Source organism: Heterocephalus glaber, unplaced genomic scaffold, assembly GCF_053883595.1.
Source record: "Heterocephalus glaber isolate CG9 unplaced genomic scaffold, H.glaber_assembly_v1.0 deba00001457, whole genome shotgun sequence".
In the NCBI taxonomy this organism is placed as follows: Eukaryota; Metazoa; Chordata; class Mammalia; order Rodentia; family Bathyergidae; genus Heterocephalus; species Heterocephalus glaber.
In genome coordinates, this window is record NW_028258305.1 from 43033090 (window position 1) to 43058018 (window position 24929).

At 37.0% G+C, this 24929-nt stretch overlaps 1 protein-coding gene across 15 annotated transcripts in view; it reads right to left on the reverse strand.

Moving 5' to 3' along the window:
• The window catches only part of Ncoa1 (nuclear receptor coactivator 1), a 265108-nt gene that overhangs the window by 196005 nt on the left and 44174 nt on the right, over window positions 1-24929 (reverse strand). For all 15 annotated transcript variants that reach the window (XM_087216231.1, XM_087216230.1, XM_087216223.1 and 12 more), the window contains exon 2: window positions 3912-4045. The gene's annotated coding sequence lies outside the window, so the exon portion shown is untranslated. The remainder of the gene's footprint in view (window positions 1-3911; window positions 4046-24929) is intronic.

Consider the following 24929-nt stretch of genomic DNA (forward strand, 5'->3'; position numbering starts at 1 on the left):
TAGGCCCAGGAATTATTATAAAATAGTAACGTTCTGCTCTATCACTCCTTCATTTATTAACTAGAATGCTCCCAACAGAAGCTATCCTGAAGTATAGTTAGTTCTTAAATATATTCCAAAGAAAACTAATGATACTTTTTAAAAGCACTATTATAAGTTCATATTTAAACATATTTTATGTGTTCATTATATTGCAGTTACGCTTACTAATGCTCAATTGTCCCATCTTTGACCAGCCAGAGCCCATTCAATTATGTGTCTGAGTCTTTATGTCACAACTCTATTTGATCACTGCAAGATGTTTAAGTCCCCAGGTTTGAAATCAGATTGAGCCATAAAACAATCCTCATATTCAGCTGGTTTCTTTCTTATTATTTCTACTAAAATAAAATTCCTAATTATAAATAAATGAGCAGTGTTTTATAGCTTGGATATTGATATTATGATGGAACATAAAATCTAGAAATTACAGCAAGACTTCTTATGTAAATCTACTTTTAAATTTAAAAAAAAGTATATCCTACTCCAAGCTATAAGTCAAATGCTTCAACTTGAGAGTTTGAAACAAAAAGATTCCTAATCTATTCTCTGCTTGCCTTTTAGTTCTAGAAAATATTTCTCCATGTTCTATTTTAAAATTTGGATGTGGTTTTTAAACATGCATGATGAAAATAACACTTTTTTCTGTGAGATTAATAAAATCAAGTCTAGAAAATGGTTAAAATCTTAGAAAATGAATTATTTTGTCATAAATCAGACTTTCAAAACAGCTTCATATTTCATGTTTAACACTGAAATTCATGATATTGTGAACTGAAGTTGTTAGTTCAGACTATTTGAAACACTAAACTATGCCCTTTGAAATAACAGATATTGCACTATTAGTAGTAAAGAAATATTTATCTCATTTTACTAAAACACTAGCCGACATGCAACACTTTCTCCCTATATAGCTAGCATAAATCACTGTGGAAAAACAGAATACTATAGTTGCTAGCTATTTCTTCACAAAACTCTGAAAAGATGTGGGTTTAGTAGCCCAAAACTGCTTGTAGCCACAATTTTTACTCTTTTCAATACTGAATCATAATCAGAAATCACATTACTGAATGCCAGTTCGCTCTGCAAAAAGGGTATGAATTGATATGCTGGTACAAATCTCTTACTCAAAAAGTCAGTATACCCTTTCCTGCAGCTCAAGTTGTTAGTGCCTTTTTCAGAAGGAATCCAAGCAACTCTTTCAGGTTAAAGCCTGGCTTAAAAAAAAAAAAAATCAACCAATCACTACCATCAAAACAAAACAAGGGCTGGGGATTTAGCTCAGTGGTTCTGCCACCTGCCTCGCAAGCGCAAGGTCCCGAGTTCGATCCCCGGAACAAAAACAAAATAAAAACAAAGATCTTCTACTGTAGTAATTTTCCAGTGATAAAAGTAACACACCTATATCAAGTACTAGGACATTCTCTGTACATCAGTACTTTCCTTCAACTGAAAAACAAAGTATCCACTAGCATACACATGACAGTAATTGCTTTTCCAGATGGTATGCCTTTGATAAGGGATTTTTGCCAAAAGCTCATTTTACTTTCTCTCCAAGCATAATATTTGTCATTAACTTTGAAACTGGTTTTACAAGCTTCTCAGTAATAGTGTGTGTTGACCTGTTTTTTGTTATGAAAAGGAAACCTCTGAATGATACTTCAATTGTATGGTCTCTGTCTTTAGCAATAACATTCATTAATCTCACACTGAAAAACTTTATTTTATTTCATATACTTTTCATTTCTCATCACAAGTCTAAACATTTACTATAGAAAAGGAAACAGAAATACTGACTCAGTTTCCCACAGCAGTGTGAAAGCGGAAGAGCCAAAGCCTGTGCTCCCATCACGCCACAGAGAAACTGCACACAGGGAGACTAATCTCTCATACGCCTTGCTGAAATCTGTTTTCAATCGTTTTATTGAAGCCAGACAAAATATTTTCAAAAGCTCATATTGAAATGTAGGGCCTTAACTCATCCCCTTAAACACTAATTTTGTTTTGTTCTGATCTCCCTGGAATAACAAAATTTCATAGTCTCAAAGTCTAAAGTCCTTTCAAAAAGTATTATAAGAAAATATTGTTCAAATGTATCATGTAATACTTTTCCACAAAAATTGTGAAAATTTTACTTTTCTTCATTTTCAAACAGGAAAACAATAAATGTGAATAGGAGATAATACTCTGTGATGATCTGCAAAAGAGTGGGAAGATATGAGAAATTGAGGAATTAAAAATTCCTAATTTAACAATGTAAGCAACCTAATTTAGGCTATATGACATTTTTAGAATTAGAATCATAACTTGTTAACAACCAGGACCAATTAGTCAAATACAATTAATCAGAATTTCCTATTCCCTAATCTTAGGTATGAATATAGATTTTATTACTTAGAAAGAGAAACTAAATTAGATTCAGATGGGTGCATTCTCCCTAGCCCCACAGGAAATATCTTGAGTAAAAGATATCATCAACTTCATTTATAATAAAGTTACACGATAATTTATATCCTTCCACATACCTACAGTCATTGTTTGCAAAGCTTGAACATTCAACTATTGTTCTTAAATGAAAGTAAGAAGGAAGGACTTTACTTTTTTAAAAAAGTAAAATAGTTCTGGTAATAAGAAAAATGATATATTTAATCATCATTGCTGTTTGATTCAAAAATGACACCCAAAAAACTTAGAAAAACACAACACATTTACTAACTGCTAGAGAAGTTTTACAACTTGTTGTCAAAACAATCTCTTTTCATCTGATACCTGATACAAGATAACTTCTGTTTGGCAAAAGCTGCTCAATTATACCATCCTTTTCTAGAGATAATCCACTTACTATAATTGAGTCAGTCTTAGGATTTCCATATCATAAATTCTTATCATTATCCTGGAATTTATTGCTTTACATATTTTTTTCCAAAGCAGACTAGAATGAAATTAAAGAATTCTACTAAGTGATATATTTTTCTCAGCTTTTCATCTTTAGATTCTAGCAAGGCATTATTAATTTATAAGCTTGTATAAAACATACAGGGAAACCAACCAACTTTGACCTGCCTCCTAATATATTTTCCATACTTTCTACCTATGTGGAAAAATTAAGTGAAAATAATATATATATATTTTTTTGGTACCAGGGATTGAACTCAGTCTCATATATATGTATTTTTTAAGTGTAACATCTAACTATATCCTCTTTGGAATTTATGTGTATTTTAGGAAAAGAGAAAAGACAAATTTTGTTTTGTTTTCTGTCGATATTGCATTTCCTTTTGTTTTCAGTTGTCTTCTATGGTCTTTAAAGTAGGGATCCACCCCATGTTTTAGAACAGTCACTTACTCTTTAATTACATATCTTGCTTTTCTGGTCCAAGTGAAACCAAAACATCAGATTCCAAAGGTCCTGCAGGAATACCTTATAGAATAACAATGACACTTCTCAGTGAATAGAAAACCTTTACTGGTAAATTTAGGAGAAAAGAGAAAAGTCCAAACTAAGGGACAACAAAGTTTAAGGTCTCTGATAATATGTGGGCAGACTGTTAGAATACTGGATTCAGCTGCTAATCTCAGGAGTCATGGTGTAAGTAAGATACTTACTAACTTGGTATTTAATTCTTCTATATAGCTTAATCTTAATCTTCACTTAATATATTTCTTATAATTAACAAGATTCCTAACTGTAAGGAACACCTTTTTGACATCTGGATCTTTTCTCCACTGATGGGGGGGCAGGTGTAAAGCAGAGATGAACTCTCTAAAAGATAACCACTCTAACATGTAAGAACTTAAACTTGTAAATCTATACATAAAAACCAACATAAGATGGCTGCAAAGAAGTCAAAATAAAATTGTGCCTCAAATACCTTAGAATAAGAAGAAATTCTAAATGTTGGTGCCTTCATTTGGAAGCAGTTTCCTACTACATGATCTTGTCTGATGGTCCTGGTTTTTATCATCAGAGTCAGTTCCGGTTACATTTCCATTAGTATGGATAGATCTAAAGTAGGAGAAAGAAGACATATTTAAGTCATTGAATTCATTACAGATATTAGATACTATGACACATCACTGTTTCCCTGCAAGCATACAAAGATTCTTACAAGACACTTTGGATGGTTAAGAAATGCCATTTCCCATTCTTGTCACTATTATAAGTGAAAAAAAATTGAAGATTAAAGGTATAATAGATAAGTACTACAAAGTTGACAAGAGGCAGTAACTGGCTTTAACAAAAAACAAAACAAAAAATAGTCAGATCCCCAAAGGAGGTATGAGCAAACTAGGGTTTCCCTGGTATTTTCAGGAGGCAAGGGACTCATAGACTATCAGCTTACTCATCAGAGCTGCAGAAGTCACCCCAGCAGCAGTGCCCTCAATGCCCAGTCTTGGGTAAAATGGAACCATAAGAGGAAATAGTTAACTCTGAGGTAAAGAAGCATCGAATAAATATCATGGCTACTGTTCTTATCTGGATCATTGGCAGTGGGTATTACAAATTAAGAGTTATCAAATTAATGGTAATGTTTAATGTTCCTTGCCACCTCAAAACTAACACCAAATAGGAGACTTTGCAGACAAGGCCTTTTTAAGAAATATGAGCCCTACTGGCTTTAGATTTACTGCCCATGGTTAAACTTTTTACTAACAGAATGACAGAGAATGGATGAGGCTCCAGAAACAATCATTTTACCGGAGGTCAATTTAGGAACTTGGGCTAGTTAATTTTATCTGTGGCTCCCAACTCTGACATCCTTGGGCTTTCTTCAAAACATCAACCACTCTGGACAATCATATAACCATGTGGATGACCCTATAGTAACACTATGGTCTCCAAATTCTGTGAGACACAATGCTGTGTACCAACCCTCTTATATGTCCTTAATCAGGTCCTTCCTCCATAATTCATACCACCTTTCTTTAAAACTTTGCCTCCTCTAGCCCTGCTAGAGGTAGGATAAATACCCTGATTTTCACTTTTCTAAGAACTAATTTTTTGAATACTTCATTCTACATGATATATGGGGCAAGATTTGGCTTTACAATGAACTTGTATTCCAAATTACCAATTAACTTTTCTAGCGAACATTAAATAATTCTCAGCTTGGTTTACAAAGTTACTTCTTGCCTCAAATAAAATTCAAACACCAATCCCCAGGAACACATGGCCTAACTACCATTCTGCTGAACTAGAACAAAGAAGAAGCCACTCCGCCCCACAAGCATGGCAAAGAGAAGCAAGTAACAGTCTATCGCTGGGAGAGGAAGGGATCTATGAACCTAAATAAGAAAGCCTAAAAGTATAAAACTTTAAAAAGAAATTATAAGGGAAAATATTTATGAATTCAGGGTAGGCAAGAACTACCTAGGATACAAAAAACATGATGTATAAAAGAAATTGATAAATGAGATTCCATCAAAATTTAGAACTTTAAATGACATCATTAAAATGAAAAGTAGTCCTTAAACAGACCATATTTACAATGCATATAACCTATGAGCAGAATATATAAAGAATTCTTAGAGCTCATTAATAGACAACCCAATTAAAATGTAGACATAAGAAGATGATAAATAGCCAGTGTAGCACAAGGAATGGTGTGCAACTCTAGAATCAAAAAAATACTAATCAGTACAATAACAAGATTGAATTATACACTCATTAGGGAGATGAAGTCAAAAGTTTTAACAGCCTTGTCATGACTTTTTCTTTTTGTTGGATTCTCCCCACTTTGCGTTTAATTTGACACGCCCAGTGGATTTATTCTGCTGGGCTTCCTGGGGTTGTGATCCTTGTTGTCTTTTCCTAGGGTATTGTCTAAAATTTTTTGGAGTGCCGGTTTGGTATTCATAAAGTTCCTGAGGTGCTCTTTATCATCAAAGTATCTTACTTCTCCATCAATTTTGAAAGATAGCTTTGCAGGGTCCATCAATCTGGGTTGGAGGCTGTTTTCCCTTAGGGCTTGAAATTCATCACTCCAAGCTCTTCTTGCCTTGAGGGTTTGCATTGAGAAGTCTGCTGTGATTCTGATGGGCTTTCCTTTGTATGTGATTTGTTTCTTTTCTCTCACTGCTTGTAGAATTTTATTCTTCTGTTGGATTTCTGGAATCATAATTATTAAATGCCTATGTGTAGATTTTTTTTGATTAAGGCTAGCTGGAGTCCTATATGCCTCACTTATCTGTATGTCAAGTTCTTTTCCCCTGCTTGGGAAGTTTTCTGCCATTACTTCTGTGAAGAATTTTTTTATGTCATCTGCGTTCTCTCCTCTTTCTTCATTGACCCCAAAGAGTCTTATGTTATTCTTCTTTGCATTGTCTAGCAGGTGCTGGATTGATTTCTCATGTTCCCTTACAATTTTAAAACGATTTTTCTTTTCCTGGTCACTAATTGCAATCTTATCTTCTATATCTGAAATTCTATCCTCACATTGGTTCATTCTGCTGCGGAGACTTTCAATGGAGTTTTTAATCTCTTGGAAATCTCTTTGTATCTGTTTTATGGATTCCATTTGTTTCCTATGTTGGGATTCCATCATGTTCCTCAGATCCTTTATTTTTTTTATCTGTGTCCTCTCTAGATTTATTAATCATGTCTTTCACTATGAGAAAAATCTTTGCTGTTATCTGAGTAATTATTTCTGATTTCATTTTTCCCAGATCCTCTTTTGTTGCCAGTTCAGAGAGTCCAGGTGGTTGAGTATCAGAGTGTTCCATCTTGTTTCCCTTTGGGGTTGCTGTAGGTGATCAAGAAGTCTGTTTCGGAGGCTTGTTTATGCGTCTTCTCATTTCCACGGCGGGGAGGGGGGGTGCTTCTGGCACCCACATGGCTCACCTTCTCTGCCTAGGAGCTTGGGATGGCAACGGGGGAGCTTCCTTCCGGGTGCTGGGACCGGCTCAGTTTCGCTGCCCTAGGAGCCTGGGATGGAGGCAGAGAGCTTCCTTCCGGGTGCTGGGACCAGCTGAGCTTCACTGCCCTAGGAGCCTGGGATGGCGGTGGGGGAGCTTCCTTCCGGGTGCTGGGACCAGCTGAGCTTCACTGCCCTAGGAGCCTGGGATGATGGTAGGGGAGCTTCCTTCTGGGTGCTGGGACTGGCTCACCTTCTCTGCCCTAGGAGCCTGGGATGGAGGCGGGGAGCTTCCTTCTGGGTGCTGGGAACTTCAAGATATTTAAAAGAATTAATATAAAATAATGTACTTTCTGAGACCAAAACAGAATTTAATTAGAATCAACATCTGATAATTATCAGAGGTGGAAATTAACAATATATATCAAAATACCCGATGGATAAAACAGTAAGGAACATTAGAAAATACTTTTAACTTAATGAACATTAAAATAGAACATATCAAAGTTTGTGGGGCACTACTAAAGTAATTCTTAGAAAAGTACAGCATTAAATACTAACATTAGAAAATAAGAGGGGCTTAAATCAATAATTCAGGCTTCCATCTTAAGGAAGATGAAAATAAAAAGAGCAAATAACCAAAAGGAATTATAGGAAGGAATAAAACTGAAACAAAATAGAGAAAAGCTGTGGGTCCAAAATCTAATTTTCTAAAAACCTCAACGAAATTGAATGAACTTCTGCTAGAGTAATTAAGAAAAGGGAGAGATGCCACAAATTACCTATGCCAGGAATGAAAAGGGCACAACCCTAGAGACTTCATAGATATAGTAGGTCCACTTATCCATGGAGGTTATGTTTCAAGATCCCCCAATGGATGCCTAACACTGCAGACACTACTAAATCATGTATGATTTGTGCATGTGTGTGTGTGTCTTTAGTTGAGTTGTACGGCTGTCTTATGTCCTCAGTTGACTCAAAATGTTTAAGTTGCATGGTCATTTTGATGTTACAGAAGAGCCAGAAGTCACATGGTGCCAGATCTAATGAATAAGGTAGAGGAGAACATACTACTATTTTTATGAACCTGCTGTTCCACTGGATGGCACTCAGCAGAAGTATGAACCATATATATATACATTTTTTTTTTTTTGGTACCTGGGATAAAACTTGGGACCTTCCGCTTGTGAGGCAGGCGGTGGAAGCACTGAGCTAAATCCCCGGCCCTGAACCATATTTTTGACCACATCTTATAAAGACACTCACAAAAGAGAACTTCCAAAATTGCTTCAGAAAGTAGCAAGGACAATGGAAAACGTGTGTTCAAAGTATGTGGTGGAGTGTGTTTTAGGGAGTTAATGGCAATGTCTTTTACTGTAATAATTTCTTAAATTAAATATTTACTATATACATTTTGTTCACCCCTTATATGTATAAAACGATTAATGACCAAAATTAAGATGTAAATTCTCGCCAAATTAATTTATAGAGTTAATGTAAATCTCAATTATAATCCCAGTAAGGTTTTTTGTAGAACAGAGAAAGCCAATTCTAAAATTTATATTGAAATGTCAAGAACAAAGAATGGTCAAAACAATCTTTAAAAAGAAAAAAAAAGTTGGATCTGACTGCAAGACTTTCTATAAAGAAGTAATCACAACACTGTGATTCTGGCGCCAATAAACATAAAGATCAATGGAACAAAAGAGACAACTAAAAATAAATCTACGTATTTATGGTCAATTTTCAACGAAAGGACTGGGGTAATTCAATAGAAAAAGACTTGTCTTTGCAACAAATGGTGCTAGAACAACTGATAATCCATATGTTAAACTCTCAACCTCAACTCAGTGAGAGAGAAGACAGGGTGTGACTTAGACTGGGTGGCAAGAGAGGCTGGCAGGATCCCAGGATCAACACAGCTCTGCCTCTCAGGATCCCACAGGTAGAACTTCTCCCGGTTCCCACAAGATGTGGACGGCATAAAGAGAGGGGGACGCCAGGAGGGGCCCACTCACTGCCCTGTTCCTCCCACTCTAAGCAAAGAGTTTTTAGATATGACAAAAAACCCAAAAATTATTCAAAACTGATAAATAACACTTTATCAAAATTTTAAACATCTACTTTTCACAGGCAATGTTATGAAACCATAAAGATGGAGAAAATATTTGTAAAACAAACACCTGCTAAAGAACTTGTTTCCAGAATATAAAAATATTCTTCAACACAATAGGAAAATAGACAATCCAATAAAAATAATGGGCAAAATATGTGAACAATGGGAAAATGACAACTCCAATAAGCAGTCCCCTTATATAGGAGATGTGTTTAATTTTCCCTAATGATTTGTTGGCTTCCTAAATCTAGCCCACTGTTTGAATAAATCATTCAATGTGCTGTCGTACATAAAAGACATCCAAAATTGAAATACTACAGCAGTATCCCCATACACAGTTTCACTTTTCACAGTTTCAGCTACCAGTGGTCAAACACAGCCCAAAAATATTAAATGGAAAATTCCAAAAGTAAACAATTTGTAAATTTTAAACTCCATGCCATTCTAAGCAGTTCAATGAAATCTTGTGCCATTCCATTCCAAAAGGAAGCAGATGGTTCTTCTGAGGTATCTTCAGAATGTCATATAGCCTAATGCTATGTCACAATGCCACGTAATTTAACCCACTGCCTCTCATTACTCAGGTACTGGATCATCTCACATCATCAAAAGAAGGGTGAGAACAATACTATAAGATATTTTCAGAAAGACCACTGATGACATGCAAATAACTTATTACAGTATACTGTTTTAACTGCTTTATTATTGTCGATAATCTTTAATTATGCTAATTTATAAGTTAAATCTTATCACTGTTAAGTATGTATAGGAAAACAGCATATATAGGGTTCGGTACTATCTGCGGTTTTAGGCATCTGTAGGGGGAGAGAGATTATGTCCTCCAAGGGCAAGGAGGGACTACTACAAAACTATCAGAGCATTTTTTTAAAGTTAATTTTTAAAGTATGTTATATATGAATTTGATACAAAAAGCAAATTATACAAAGTTATGATGAATAGAAATTTCTCCCCAATGATCCAGTTCTCTTTCCTTGTTCACTGTGTATTCACAAGTGTCCTATGTATACAAAAACATATATATGTATGTTTTTAGTTTCCATATTTTTCTATAAACTATATTTATATGTTAACATTTTTATTAATGCATATTAGTTTATACAAAATGGTTTTCATTTTGCATATATACATCTATTTTTAAATGAAAGTAGTGGAACAGTATGACAGTTTTACATTACATTTCACTTACTGTATCTTACAGCTCATTTCATATTACTCTTAAAGAATTTCTGCAACCTTTAAATAATTTCATGTATTAACACATTATAATTTAATCAGTCTCTCACTGATAATGCTGTTTCCAATATTTTGCCATTACTGTCAATGATATCTGTGTACTGTACTCCTGGAATGGAATTACTAGGTCAAAGAGTAACAATTTTAAATTGTGATAGCCTCTGCTAGGCTGTGCTCCATATAGTTTATCAGAGCTTTAAAAAATATGCAATGTATAGTAAACTTCCCAGATTAGGGAAGACTAAGATGAAGAAGTAAATTCTCATAACATAGCTCCAATTACTAAGTAAAGGTGCATTGGAAGAATTTCAACTAAACAACCCAAGATACTTATTAATCTAAGATAAATTACAGTGAGTGACAATAAAAGCATTTTAGCAGGGCTTCCCATTATCCTAAGCTCTTTTAAGTTAAGGTAATGAGTTTTCTTTAATATTTATAACCTGTTTAAGAGGACTTGAATTGGTTACAAGTTAAAATACAAGGCAAAACCATGTAAATAAAACTAAAAGATTAGATACTGTGGTAGATGGTATGGCCACATACTACCGTCCAATGATGGCTGTCTTTCTTCCCAGTTTGCATATATCATGCCACCTATCAAGAGATGGGACTTTATTTCCCAGTCCCTTAAATCTCAGTAAGCATTGGGACTTGCTCTGACAAGCCGGCTGTAGTGGGAGCAATATTCTTAAACTTCAGAGCAGGACTGCCAGGGTCTCCTTTCTCTCTTGGAAGCCAGAATTCAGGTAAGAAATCCAAATACACCAATACCACAATGCTGTAGGAGGCACACTGAAGCATCAGACATGAGGGAAGCCATAAGCCATAAGCCATAAGCCATAAGCCTAGCCCAGTCAACCACCAGCTAAGTAATCCCAGCTGATGCCACAAAGAAAAGAATCCCCTAGCCAAACTCCTGATGCTCAGCATTATAAAAATAATAAATCATTGTTTTAAGCCACAAAGTTCTGCGATGATTTGCTATATGGCAACAAGAAACTGAAACAAATATTATCAAGCTTATGATATCAGCAGATTACAAACACTGAGTCAAATTTGGGTCTATATTTTCCAGGTTATAAATTTTCATGTCTTGAAAGAAGAAAACATGTAAATTTTGTATCTGAACTGTATGAACCTGTACAAAGAACAATGAACCCAGTGGACTAAATTTTCAAATATAATTTTAGAAAATGCACATCACTCAAGCTATGTTTCTTACAGACAGATGACATATCAGAGCCAAGCAACGGCATTTTCATGTCAAGAGAGACCAAGATGTCAGGATCTTGATATTTTTGTTCTCTGAAGACATAATATAAGAAACTGGATGAATGCATAATTAAGATATTCATTAGACTGTCTTCCTCAGATCTGAGGTTTTAAGTGAGCTTTTGATAGACACTAAATAACTGTCAGTTTCTCATTAAATCTTTAATAAGAATACACAGAATATTCTATAAAGTTGGTTAAAGTTACAACCATATAAATTAAGATCCCCAAAGTCCCCTAGAACTATTGTCATTTAGATCATCAATATTCTTTAATGCTATAGCCCATGAACATATTGTGATGTTTGACTTACTTGATCTTTTTTTTGGTACTGGGGATCGAACTCAGGACCCTGCGCTTGTGAGGCAGGCTCGGTGCCACTAAATCCCCAGCCTGACTTACTTGATATTAAACAACATCTATTCAAATAACCATTTCCTTAGTTATCTAAATGAATCACACATTCAAGGAGTAGGGAGTTAAGTTCTACCTCTTTGTGGGGAAAAAACATTTGCACAAATTATTTGGAATTTTCTGTACAAGATTAGTAAATAAGTGAGGTCATTTATTAATTCAATCATTTAATTAGTATGGACTCAATATTTACTTTCTTGCTTGGGTTATAATCTAATGCTATTATTTATTTTGTTGCTCAACTTGCTGTGGCTTTGATCATGGCATGTACTCTTTCAGACTGACTTTTGTATCCTTTCCCAATCCCTTTGGATTTGGGGCATTTTCTTACTTGCTGGCTCCAGAAGATATTCTAGGTTCATTTGCATATTCTCTGCCCCAGCCCTAGAATCAACCATTTTCCAGGAAGCCTTGGTTCTTTTTAGTGGGGAACACTACAACCAAATTGGGGTGCTAAGTGTGCTCGTGCTACTGGGTATCACTGCTCCTAGGCCCTCTTAGCAGACAGAGCTAGGAAATGAATGTACACTACAAGGCCATGTACACATGCATATCTGTAATTATCTCAGTACCTGCAACTATATTAAACATGAATTTCATACGGACATCTCTAACTCTAATCCAATACCATATGGTTTATTCTAGTCTTTCCCCTTTCTTGGCTACCTGTAACCTCACTCCCCAAAAGTAAGAAACCTGGTTCCCACCATTGGCCACTCTCTACTTATTTTTTCCAGATGCTGATACCAAATCATAAATCTTCTTATGTCCATCTACTTCTCTCCATCCCTGTGATCCTACTGCAGCCACCCTAACATCACCGCTGACCTAAAAATATTTATTATTAGAATAAACATATAGCTGGGCATGGTAGTGCACACCTGTGATCCCAGCACTCCAGTGGCTGAGGCAGGAAGATCACTGTGAGTTTGAAGCCAGCCTGGGCAGCCTGAACTACATAGTGAAACTTTATCTCAAAAAATGAAAAAAAGAAAAAAAATAAACATATGAATACACCCATCTCCCTACCTTCAGTTTTACCTGGTTTTTATCCATTCACATTAAAGCCTGACTGTTCTAAAAAATAAACTAGATCATACCACTTTTTTCATTATTAAAATCTTCCAATAGCTTCCTATCTCTCTCAAGAGAAAGCCCAACTACCCTGATACTGCTTTTAAGATTCTGTGTGATACTATCACTGCTTATCGCTCCAGTGTTATCTATTTCTCTTACTTTATACCCTCTGCAAACAACTAATCTGATATCTTCTCATTTCTCTCTCGAGTTCTTTTCTCAACTCAAATGTTCCTTTTTTTTTTTTTTGGTACAGGGATTGAACTTGGGACCTTGCGTATGCAAGGCAGGCAGCGGCACCACTGAGCTAAATCCTTAGCCTTCAAATGTTCCTTTTTCAGAAAGCCAAACCTGCCCTTCCACGCCCCCCATCCCCTTCTGAGTCAAGAGTTCCTGCACCAAGTTTATATGCTACCCTGTAATCCACCCATGGTAGCATCCATCATACTGCACTGTAGCAACCTGGTTACTTTGTTTTTCTTTTTGTTTTTTTGGTACCGGGGATCCAACTCGGGTCCTTGTGTTTGCAAGGCAGGCGGCAGAACTACTTAGCTAAATCCCCAGCAACCAACCTAGTTACTTTGTATCCCTTGCAAGACTATAAACTCCATTAGGGCAAAATCACATAACCTTATCTATCATTGCATCCTACGAGTTCTCTCCCTAGCACACAGTAGGAATACAATAAATGCTTAAAATAAACTATTGAGTTTCTGTTTTTTTCTTTTTGTGACTGGCTTAGTAGCTATTTATAGATACTCAAAATCTCTTCTGTAAGGTACAAAGTTTAATATTAATTTACTAAATCAAGTTTATTAATTATTCTAAGGAGTATTTCTATGGACACTCCTCAAAAAAGGTACAAATCTAATAAAATATCTAAAACTTCATCTGTCTGGAAATGTTTCTTTTGTCTGTGTACATGAATGACAAGATACAAAACTCTGAGCTCACATGCTTTTCTCTCACAACCTTGTAGAAAGACCAATGCCGCCTACAATATTTCCGAAACTCCAACCCTGGAGCCAATGCTATTTGTGACAGTATTCACTCATCTTTAGTACAACCAAGAAAAGTATAATTTAATCTAAAGCAAAATATTATTTGTTATATCCTTGTGTAGTAGGAAGAGAATAGTGAGAGAGAGGGAGGGAAAAAAGTGGGAAGGAGGAACAGACAAAAGGGGAGGGATGAAAGAAAGGAAAGAAAGGAGGAACAGGAAGAGGGAAAGAAGGAAGAGAGGAAAAAGAAAATAATACCGAAATTTTCTACTAGAATCTTACTAGTCTATAAATCAAAGTCTGGGATTCTCTGATTCAGGATTTTTCATTGAATAGAAAATGCATACCTACCAACCTGATTATCTTTCCTTTGAAAACCATTTGGTCTCCCACTCCCCAAATACTTACAGAATTTTCCCTTATCCTTGAACATTAGCAAATATATCACTAATAAACTCACTAATCTTATTTTTTAAAGTTTTTACACTTAATTAATCCTCTCACGAAAAGTGCATACAATCACTGCAGACACGCACTGCAGAATCTTCACTACTCCGGCTACTCTCCTATCTCCAGCATGCTTTTTGCCAGCACCAGCCCTGCTGGACTTTGCAATCCCCTGACACTTTTCATTCTCTTTTTGCATTCCTTTTGCTGTGTTCTTGAAGTCTTTTTCTTCTCTCACAGGCCATGTCTTGCAAGTCTCTGTTTGGGTTCATTCTTTTTCACATAATCCAAGGAATCATAAATCATGCCAAAGCCAGTTGTCTTGTCACCACCAAAATGGATTCTGAATCCAAACACAAAAATGACATCTGGTGTGGTCTTACAGATTCTGGCAAGTTTTTACTGACTGTCTTAGGTACTGTTGCTTTCCCAGGGTGAAAGACATCGATAACCACTTGTTTCCTTTGAAATTGTCAGTTGGTGATGAACTTCCCGGTCTGGAAGTGTCATTCTTGGGCAGATCCTCAGGCAGCCATCGCTAATCTTTTTTATGTGGTGAATTCCTTTAGAAGTACAACTCCAAGGGCCTGGGATTTAGGCTCAGTGGTTCTGCTACCTGCCTCAAAAGCGCAAGGGTCTGAGTTCAATCCCTGGTACCAAAAAAACCAAAAGAGTAAAAATACAACTCCAGTTTAGTAATATTTTCAATATTTGTGTATTTCCTGATTACTTATGTCCTATTTTTTGTTCTTTTCTTCTAGAATCCCCAATTAATATATATTAGGACTTGTGGCTCTATCTACTATGTTATGTTTTGACATGATCTCCATGTCTATTTTCCCATAATTCTGTAATATCATTTGGACTAGTCTTCAAGATCACTACCATTATTTTCTAGAGTACCCAATCTACTTCTCACTATTGTTATTTATTGTAGTTCGATATTAATGATTTTCTTTTCTAAAAGCTTTTCCCACTTTCAGAATGCCTCTTATTCATAACAATCCCTTTTTAAATGTCACTGAATCTAGGAATTTGAATTTTTTAACATCTGTTATAGTGTTATAACTATTTCACAGGTAACCATCTACTATGAAAACTCAAATTATCCGAACTGTTGAGTCTTATGTCCTATTATTTTTCTTTTTGCTCACACATATAAAATATAGCTATTTTTTTCAGAATCAGAATTTGGAAAAGGATTATATCTGTGTTTAAATTTTTTTTTTCAAAAAATCTCCCCTTTATGTAACACTTGGGAACCCCAAACAGCTGGTTCCACAACCTCTTTTCCATTTGTAAAAAAGTAGCCACTAATGATAGCCTCTATACATATAGCCTTAATGAGTGGGATGGCTTTCTGTCAGAATTGGTTCAGTTGCACAAGAAAAATACCTGTGGTGCTGGACACGATGACACACATTTGTAATTCTAGCACTCTGGGAGGCTGAGGCAGGAGGAGTGCATGTTTGAGCCCAGGCCAGGCAATTTAGTGACTTAGCAAGTGGTTGTCTAAAAACTGTAAAAGGGCTACGCACGTAGCTCTGTTCAATCCCCAGTACTACAAGGGAAGAAGAAGAAAGAAGAAGATAAAGAAAAATACCTTTGGTTTACAGAAAGAAAAAAAAAAGTTTATTTTTCTCTCTCACCAAAGGTCTGGAGGAAGGCAGAGGATAAACTGGCTGCTCTACAGTCACCAAGAACCCCTGTTCATCCTACTTCATTCTACTGTTTCTCTTGGTCAGCTCTGCCCCATGGTGTCAATGGTCAAAGTCATTTCATGGCCAAAAGATGATCACCAAAACTCTAGAAACCATATTTATGTCCAAGCCAGAAGAAATGAGGAAGGGACAAGGGCTCCTCTAAGGCTTCCCAGATGAGTCCATCTCCTTTAAAGCACTTTCCTAGAAGCCCCACCCAAAGACTTCGGTTTACAGCTACTAGGAAATGTCATTTTACATCTGGGCTCAGTGATGTGCCCACAAAGGAGCATTTACATTACTAAGAAAGAAAAAGAGAATAGATACTGGGTAAGCAATCAGCAGTCTCTACCCCACTGCTTTTCTCTTTACTGAATAATGTTCTAGTTCTCAATGTTCTTAAATAAGATATTCAGAGTCAGACATATGTTATAGGTATTCTCCCTAGAGCAACACAGTTAATTTTTCCTGTAGTCAGGACATAAAACTTAATGCATTTTAAGGTTGGCAATATTTTCCCACAAATCAAATCAAGTCTTTAATTGTTTAAAATACACTTTTTTTCAAGAACTGTTCCACAAGATTCCTCCATCTGTGTCTGTGTAATTGATTTTCAATGACTCTTAATTGAGCACCTTATTTGAGCTTGTGGTCAAGCTGAAGACACAAAAAGACATAGTCCTAGACCTTGAAGACCTTATGGTATCAAGAAGCTAAAGAGTCAGAGCACATATAAATAGATGGACAAGACTGTAAAACATTACATGAAACTTTCTAGATAAAGAAAAAAGTAGATTCATTTAGGCCATATAATTTGGGTAAGTTAAAATAGGAGGCAAAAAATTAAGAGAAAACATCTGCCAATCTTTGTAGAGAAGAGAAACTAGTAGAGAGGTCAGAGGCTAGGGAAGAAAACAAGACTAGTGGACATGAGTCCGTGCTCCCCCTCAATTTCTCAGCCCTCCCTCACCCCACTCTCAGACGTCACTCCTTTACACACTTGTGTCTGCAGGTCATACTCACAGACCCTATCACCTTAAATTCCATTTATGCTCCAATTAATTACTTAGTGACTGGACTCTGGTTTTAGCCCCACTTATTCCACTGACATTATTCCTGTTTTAGTTACTTCTTAATCACCAAATCACCACTCAGCCCTTATTTACCGTTTGGTAATCTGGCACTATTGACTACCCCTATTTTGCCGATCTCTGTAACATCTACTATAGTCTAGATTTGGAATGTTCCCAAAGAGTCATATGTTGAAGGACTGGTCCTCAATACAGTCATGTTCAGAGATGGGACTTTCAGGAAGTGACTGGATCATAAAGAGATTTGACCTCATCAATGCATTAATCCACTGATGAGTTCATAATGTGAAGAGTTTCTAGAAGGTAGTAGAAACTTAGAAGGTGGGATTTAGTTGAAGGGAACAGGGTCCTTGGGAGCATGCTCTGGAAGAGCATATTTTCTTCACAGTCCCTTCCTGCCTGTCTCTCCCTTTCCCTATCTGCCTGTTTCTCTTTCTTCCTCTCTTTCCCTCCCTCTCTGCCCTGTCCACTATGAAATGAGCCACTATTTCCACCATATGCTCCCTGCCCTGTTCTGCCTCACCATGGATGGACCTATAAAAAAGGGAGCCAAGTAACCATGGACTGAAACTTCTGACACAATTAAACCTTTCCACCTTTAAATTGTTTTCCCCAGGTATTTATTACAGTGATGGAAAGCTAACAAACACAACACTACTATTGGTTCACTCCTCCGTCTTTCAACCTTCCTTTCCTCTTTTTTCTGGGCTAGCTTCTTTTCTATACATTTCTCAAATAGTAACAGTCATTTTGTTTCTGTCTAAAGAGATCTCCTGAGCTACCTTACTCATGAATATGAGATCAACTAACATTATCACCTATATGACTTCTAAACCTTGTTCAAGCCCATTTGTGTTCCAAATCCACATATGCCCAAGTCTAACAGATTACACCCTTCTACATGGTTGTCTAACAAACACATTACTCTCAATGTGCCCAAGTAAGATAACAGTATCCTCCATTCTCACCTCAAAAACTGCTTTTACTCTTGAATTTGCAACCTTCGCTTAAAGCAAAGTATCTCTCCACTCACCCAATTGAGAAACTTAGGATGTAGAAGGAGCCATTTTGATTGTTCTTCAACATCAGTGCTTGGGAAGACCTTGACTTTAGGCCCCATCACAAAGAGCCATTGAAAAGGTCTTAAGACCACAGTTCAGAGAGCTAAGTAAGTGAAAAAAAAATGCCTCCTCTTGATATTGATGTACTGGTCTACTGTGATCATCTACAAAGTATTGACCATCTTATAAAAGAGTTCATTACCCATGTGGGTTTAATTATAGAGCAGGTAGTGTGTGACTACATGGAAGAGATTATGACCTTCCATTTAAAGGAAACATAAGCAAGGTTGGTCACAAAATAAAACTGCTGAAGTAAATGTAAAACAAGAGAAATTCTCCCAGAATGCAAAGGAAAAGGCCAAAGAAATTAAGACAAGAAAAGAGTAGAGAAAGATGTAGAGGGCCTATCCAAAAGATTCAATCTACATGTAATAGGAATACTTGAAACAGAGGACAAAGCAAATGAAGCTGAAACACTAAGGAAATAATTGAAGAAAACTTTCCAGAGTTGAAAAATGAAGAAAGCCCACAAGGAACCTTTAATATTTAATGAGAAGAAAGCACCACCTAGACGTATCCTGGTGACTGCTGGCCTAGAACTTGTGATGATCCTCCCACCTCAGGCTCCCGAGTGCTGGGATTACAGGCACGTGCCACCAGGCCCAGCTAGGTGATTTTTTTTAAATTTCAAAGATAAAGAAAAAATTTTCCAAGTATCCAGACAGAGAAAGCAGGTTACCTATAAAGGGGCAAAAGTCAGGGAGACCTCAGTTTTTCTGCAATTCTTAATGCTCGAAGACAATGGAACAACATCTATGTTTTTTAAGGGAAAATAATTTTGAACCAAGAATTATTTAGCCTACCAAGTTAGTATTTGTGTATAAAGGCAACCGGAAGACATTCTCAGATACCAAGGGGTTAAGAAAGTATTTTGACCAAGAACCTTCTGTGAAAATTTTGTTGAATGATTTACTGTAGCCAGCAGAAAAATTTGTTAAAAAGCACAGAGATAATTGTAAGAAAGATTTGATACAAACTAATTAAGAACCGTGAAGTCTAAAATTGTTACATATAGGGTAATAAACCTAAATGCAAAACAGATTTGTATGTTAAATCTAAAATTTTCAGTTTATGTAGTTTTAAACTGTCAAAGTGTATGCCAAATATTCAGTGTATTGGGCAAATAAAAACTGTTTTATTTTTGCCATGTAATATAAAGACACATGTTGTTAAGCCAAATGTATGTTAGATAAAAGTGCTTTGCCACCGTGGGCAGGACAAGTACAGTAAAGACATTCTAAATGCTAGTCTGACAATATTGGAAACAGTACAGTTTTATTTCCTTTAAAGAAAAAAAACTAACAAGTTTATAATGTTAATACTGATAATATAAGGAGAAATTTTCCAAAGCACTAGGGAGAGAAGGGTGAATACGTTGGAAATACTGCACTGGAAAAACCAGTAATTACTGAATCAGATAGACAGTAGTTCATAAAAGTCAATTTGTCATTGAGTTGTGGACAAAAATAGAGTATGTACATTCAATGTTTCTGGAACAGAAAACAAGTGAAAAAAACAAGAAAAACTAGGAAAGGAAGAATATCAAGGAAGTGTTAAAATTTGCATAAAATACATTGGCAGAGACAGAGGTGAATTATACTCATAAACTGAGTAAAAAAAAGTCAATCTCTGATCCGAGGTACTCACATTTGTATAAAACAAAGGTTAAAGTGCTTTAAAGGTAACAGAAACTCTTTAGGTCACAGAAATGGAGAGTAATATTTTCATTAGGCACAAATAAGGATATTACAAGAAATTTCACATTTAAGCAACTATGTGGCATTCATACATAAGATTTTTGTTCAATATCTTGTGGGAACACACGCCGAATCAGCCCACTGCAGACAGGAAGGTCTGTGCACGCCCTACCGAGGTCCTGAGTCGCGCAGAAGACACCGAATCACCCCGGGACAGACAGGCAGCCACCTGATTCCACACTACAAAGACGCAGAGGACACCAGACCACCAGACCAAGGTACTGAGTCCCACTGTTCCCGGCCCAGAGGTAGGGGCTTCTGAGCCGGCGTCTCACTGCTCCTGGTCCAGAGGAAGGGGCTTCCCGGTCACCATCCCTCCCGCTGCTCCCAGCCCAGAGGAAAGGGCTTTTGGGCCACCTTCTGTCCCGCTGCTCCTGGCCCAGAGGAAAGGGCTTTTGGGCCACCTTCTGTCCCGCTGCTCCTGGCCCAGAGGAAGGGGCTTCCGGGACACCATCCCTCCCACAGCTCCCGGCCCAGAGGGAGGGGCTTCTGAGCCACCATCCTACGGCTCCTGGTCCAGAGGAAGGGGTTTCCCGGCCACTATCCCTCCGGCTGCTCCCAGCCCACAGGAAAGAGCTTTTGGGTCACCATCCCTACCTCTGCTCCCGGCCCCTGTCCCACCTCACGCAGCTCAGAGGAGGTAATCCGTGCAGGCGCTAACAGCCCCCCGGCCCCAGTCGAAATGAGAAAACACGTAAATAAGTCTCAAAACCAGACTTCCAGATCACCTACAGCAACCCCAAAGGGAAATGAGATGGAACACTCTGATACTCAACCACCTGGACCCACTGAACTGGCAACAAAAGGGGATCTGGAAAAAATGAAATCAGAAATAATTTCTCAGATAACAGGAGAAATTGTGCCCCTAGTGCAAGACATGATTAATAAATCTAGAGAGGAGCTGAGGAACATGATGGAATCCCAACATAAGAAATAAATGGAATCCATAAAACAGATGCAAATAGATTTCCAGGACATGAAAAACTCCACTGAAAGTCTACACAGCAGAATGAGCCAATGTGAGGACAGAATTTCAGATATAGAAGATAAGATTGCAATTAGTGACCAGGAAAAGAAAAATTGCTTCAAAATTATAAGGGAACATGAGAAATCAATCCAGTAGCTGCTAGATGATGCAAAGAAGAATAACATAAGACTGATTGGGCTCAGCTCAATGAAGAAACAGGAGATAGTGCAGATGACATAAAAAAAATCTCTTCACAGAAATAATGGCAGAAAACTTCCCAAGCAGGGAAAAAGAGCTTGACATACAGATAAGTGAGGCATATAGGACTCCAAATAGCCTTGATCTTGTTGTGGATGGTAGTTTTACTGTTGTAAACTGATATATATATATATATATATATATATATATATATAAACACATTTAAAATTAATGTGATTTACTTAAAATTCACTGAGTAATCCTTCAATTAAAGAGAATACATGTAGCAGAAAAAAAATTTAAAAACCAAGGAACATTATAGGATCTCCCTTCTTTCTTCTCATTTCAGCATCCAATTGCTGTTCATAATTCCACATTTTTAACATGTCTAGTGGTTCTTCAACTCTATCTCTACTGCTACTACCTTAATTGGGGATCTCATTATATCACTGGACCACCAAAAAGAACCACTTCTCTCTGCCACCAATAGTGCATAGTTCTAAAACATGCATCTTAGCACCACAAAGATAGTTCTATTTATTTTTTTTGGTACTGGGGATTGAACTCGGATCCTTGCGCTTGTGCAGCAGATGGTGAAACCACTGAGCTAAATGCCCGGCCGCATAGTTCTATTTCAACAATGTTTCTCACTCCCATATCTCCAAATGACTCTTTTAATAAATACCTATGTTTTATAATCATTTGCCTCTGTTAAGGACGTAATAAATTCCCTATCTGCCTAAAATTATTAACTACACTTATTTTAGAGCGCTAATCTAGTAACTTTTGTTTGACCCTAAATTCTTGTTTGTTGATTCTCTTTTACAGTATTGGCTTTCCTGAAACATTTGGAGACCCATATCTTTGTATTCAGGATTCTGTTACACTCCATTGGCTTCTGATACAGCTCAGTCAGGGAGTAATACTCATACTGCTTTCAGTAAAGGAATAGTACAATCCACCAGACATCCTCATTGTCTGGCATTCTGGGCATGAGTACTGCCAGTTACACTGGGTGCTTCCTGGAGGTAGACCCTACTCTTACATGCAGTTCTCACATAGAAACAGATTTTCAGTTTGGACCTAATTAATGTTAGAACATGCAGAGGTCAGGGTGCCTCTCATGTTGCAGCAATGCTAACAAATCTCCCTGGAACTCTTATTGGTCCCATTCAAATCCCACCTCTGGATATCAGCGTGATCCACAGCACCTCCTATCTATTTTCAAAAGTTCTTCAGTTTCTGATTTACCAAGAGTTCTTCTCATCCCACCCCACCCCCAACCCCCAGGCACTACAGATATAACCTAGGGCCTCTGCATTGAGCTACATCCTATCCCTTTTTTATTTTTTTATTTTGAGTCAAGGTCTCACTAAGTCAGTAAATTGCTCAGGCTGGGCTTGAATTTACGATTGTCTTGCCTCAGCTTCACAGTTGCTGGGATTACCGAAGTGCACTACATGCCCACCATCCCCTTCTGGTGTCTATGTATGGCTACAAGTACTGTATGTTTTTCTACTATGTCTTTAAGTTTGGTGAAGAAAAGCAAAAAAGGTAGTGAATGTTCAGTCTGTCTTCTTGAAATTGTCCAGAATAACTTTTCTAAAATGCAAATAATAGTATGAATTTTTACCTATACTGCCTAATTTTCATAAATTAAGAACATACTACTTTTACAGGAATGGAGGGGGACTCTCTAAAATTTTAAGTCTGACTAGTATCCTTTCCTTTGTAAATTTATTTGACTAGTCAAAAAAGATCCACTTCTTTGTGCCACCATAATGCACAACTTTACTACCCTATATTAATTTTTTTTCTTCCCTTTCTAGATTGTAATCTCCCAGGCTATGTCTTCTCTATCTTTTACTTCCTAGGAGCTAAAAGAATCTGAAATCTTATACATGCCAAATAAACGCTTGCTGGATAGATTTTTTAAATCTTCAAACCTAAAGGAGTTAGGACAGGGCAGTTTGAAGCTTATATGAATTGGTCTTGGAATGTCATTTATTCTTCAAAGGAAGATGTACACACTGACATTTAGAGGGGGTAAGAAAGATGTAAAAATTGTGTAATTATAGATTTTTTAAGCTGAAAAAAAATTTTTTGAGACAGGGTCTTGCTATGTAATTCAGGCTAGTCTTGAACTGTGCGGCCCTAACTGACCTCAATCTCACAGCAATCTTCCTTTCTTATCCTCCCAAGTGCTGGGATTACAAGTGTATTATCACCACTTGGAAAAACTCCAAGTCTTATGTTACAGATTGAAGAACTATGTCCCAGAGAGATAAACTGGCCTGCTCAAGCTCAGAATTTCCAATAAAATATGGATTACAACTCAAGTTTCCTCATTCCCATTACAAATCTCAATCAACCTCATGGACTTACTCCATTACTGTTCACATCTTTTGAGGCTTTGGCAAGGATAATACCATCTTAACAGTTAAGTATTTGCCTGAAAATAAAAGTTCTCCCCAAATAAATTCTTACCTAGATTTTGATCTATAAGCATTCTGCTATGGCTTGCCTTTGAGGACTGCTCTTATAAGTGCTTCAACTAGAGATTTCCCCAAGTGACCAAATAACATACATATAAGCCTTGCTCTTTTTTAGGGATAGTCTGTAATTTCATCAGATATCCTAAAAGCAAACCTAGGAATGCATTTCTCAACATTGAAAGCAATGTAAATTTCCCAGATTTGAGTATCTGCAAGCTTACAAGGAAAAAAATAAGTTTTTGTCTTTTTTTTTTTCGGTAATGGATTATTTCCTTCCCCCTATCTTGGAAACAAAAAGTTAGCAAGATGCAGAATTAGAATCCAAACAGAAATTGCACTATGGTAGTTTCCAATTGAGAAGTCCATCCCAGCCACTCTAGGTTTTCTTCCACTATAGCAGGATGCTATAAGACCATTTTTTATAATGTGGTTATAACACCACTGATACAAGCCTATAAAGAAATTTGACTCCTGATGCCCAACAAAGCGGCCACACAGACTGCCCTGAGTAACTCAGATAGCTGAGGCCCAGAAAGGTACCTAGGCAACACTTACACACTGATGGGTGTCCCATCCAAGCCCACCAGTACAACAGGACCCCATCACAGCTTCAGACACTGACAATCCTTCCACCCCTGGGAGTACCACACCATGCCAACCTGGGCCTGCTAAACTGGCCTGGCCACCATGCACCCCTCCTCACACACTGGCAAGGCAACCTGCCAACTGTACAGGCTGCTATATAATGCACAGAACTGCTGATGAACCCTCCCCATCTAAAAGAGCTATGTCATGACTGGCAGAGGAATACTATAAACCCCTAAAAACCTAGATGACTGACACACCCCAGGAATTGTTAATGTTGATTACAGCTCAAGAATCTACACATAGATTATATACTTCATCCATCTGGAACAAAAAACAACATTCTCTACCCAACCAACACCCTAGGACTCTGCCAGGAGAAAGTCTTTTACTATAAAAGCCTCCTATAAAATTGGGAGTGGCAACTGATCCACCTGATATGCAAACAATACTGGGACACAAAAAACATGAAAAAAAAATGAGGATGCCTTCAAAGAAAAATAGTAACTAGTAACAGATCCCAAAGAAAAGGAAATAA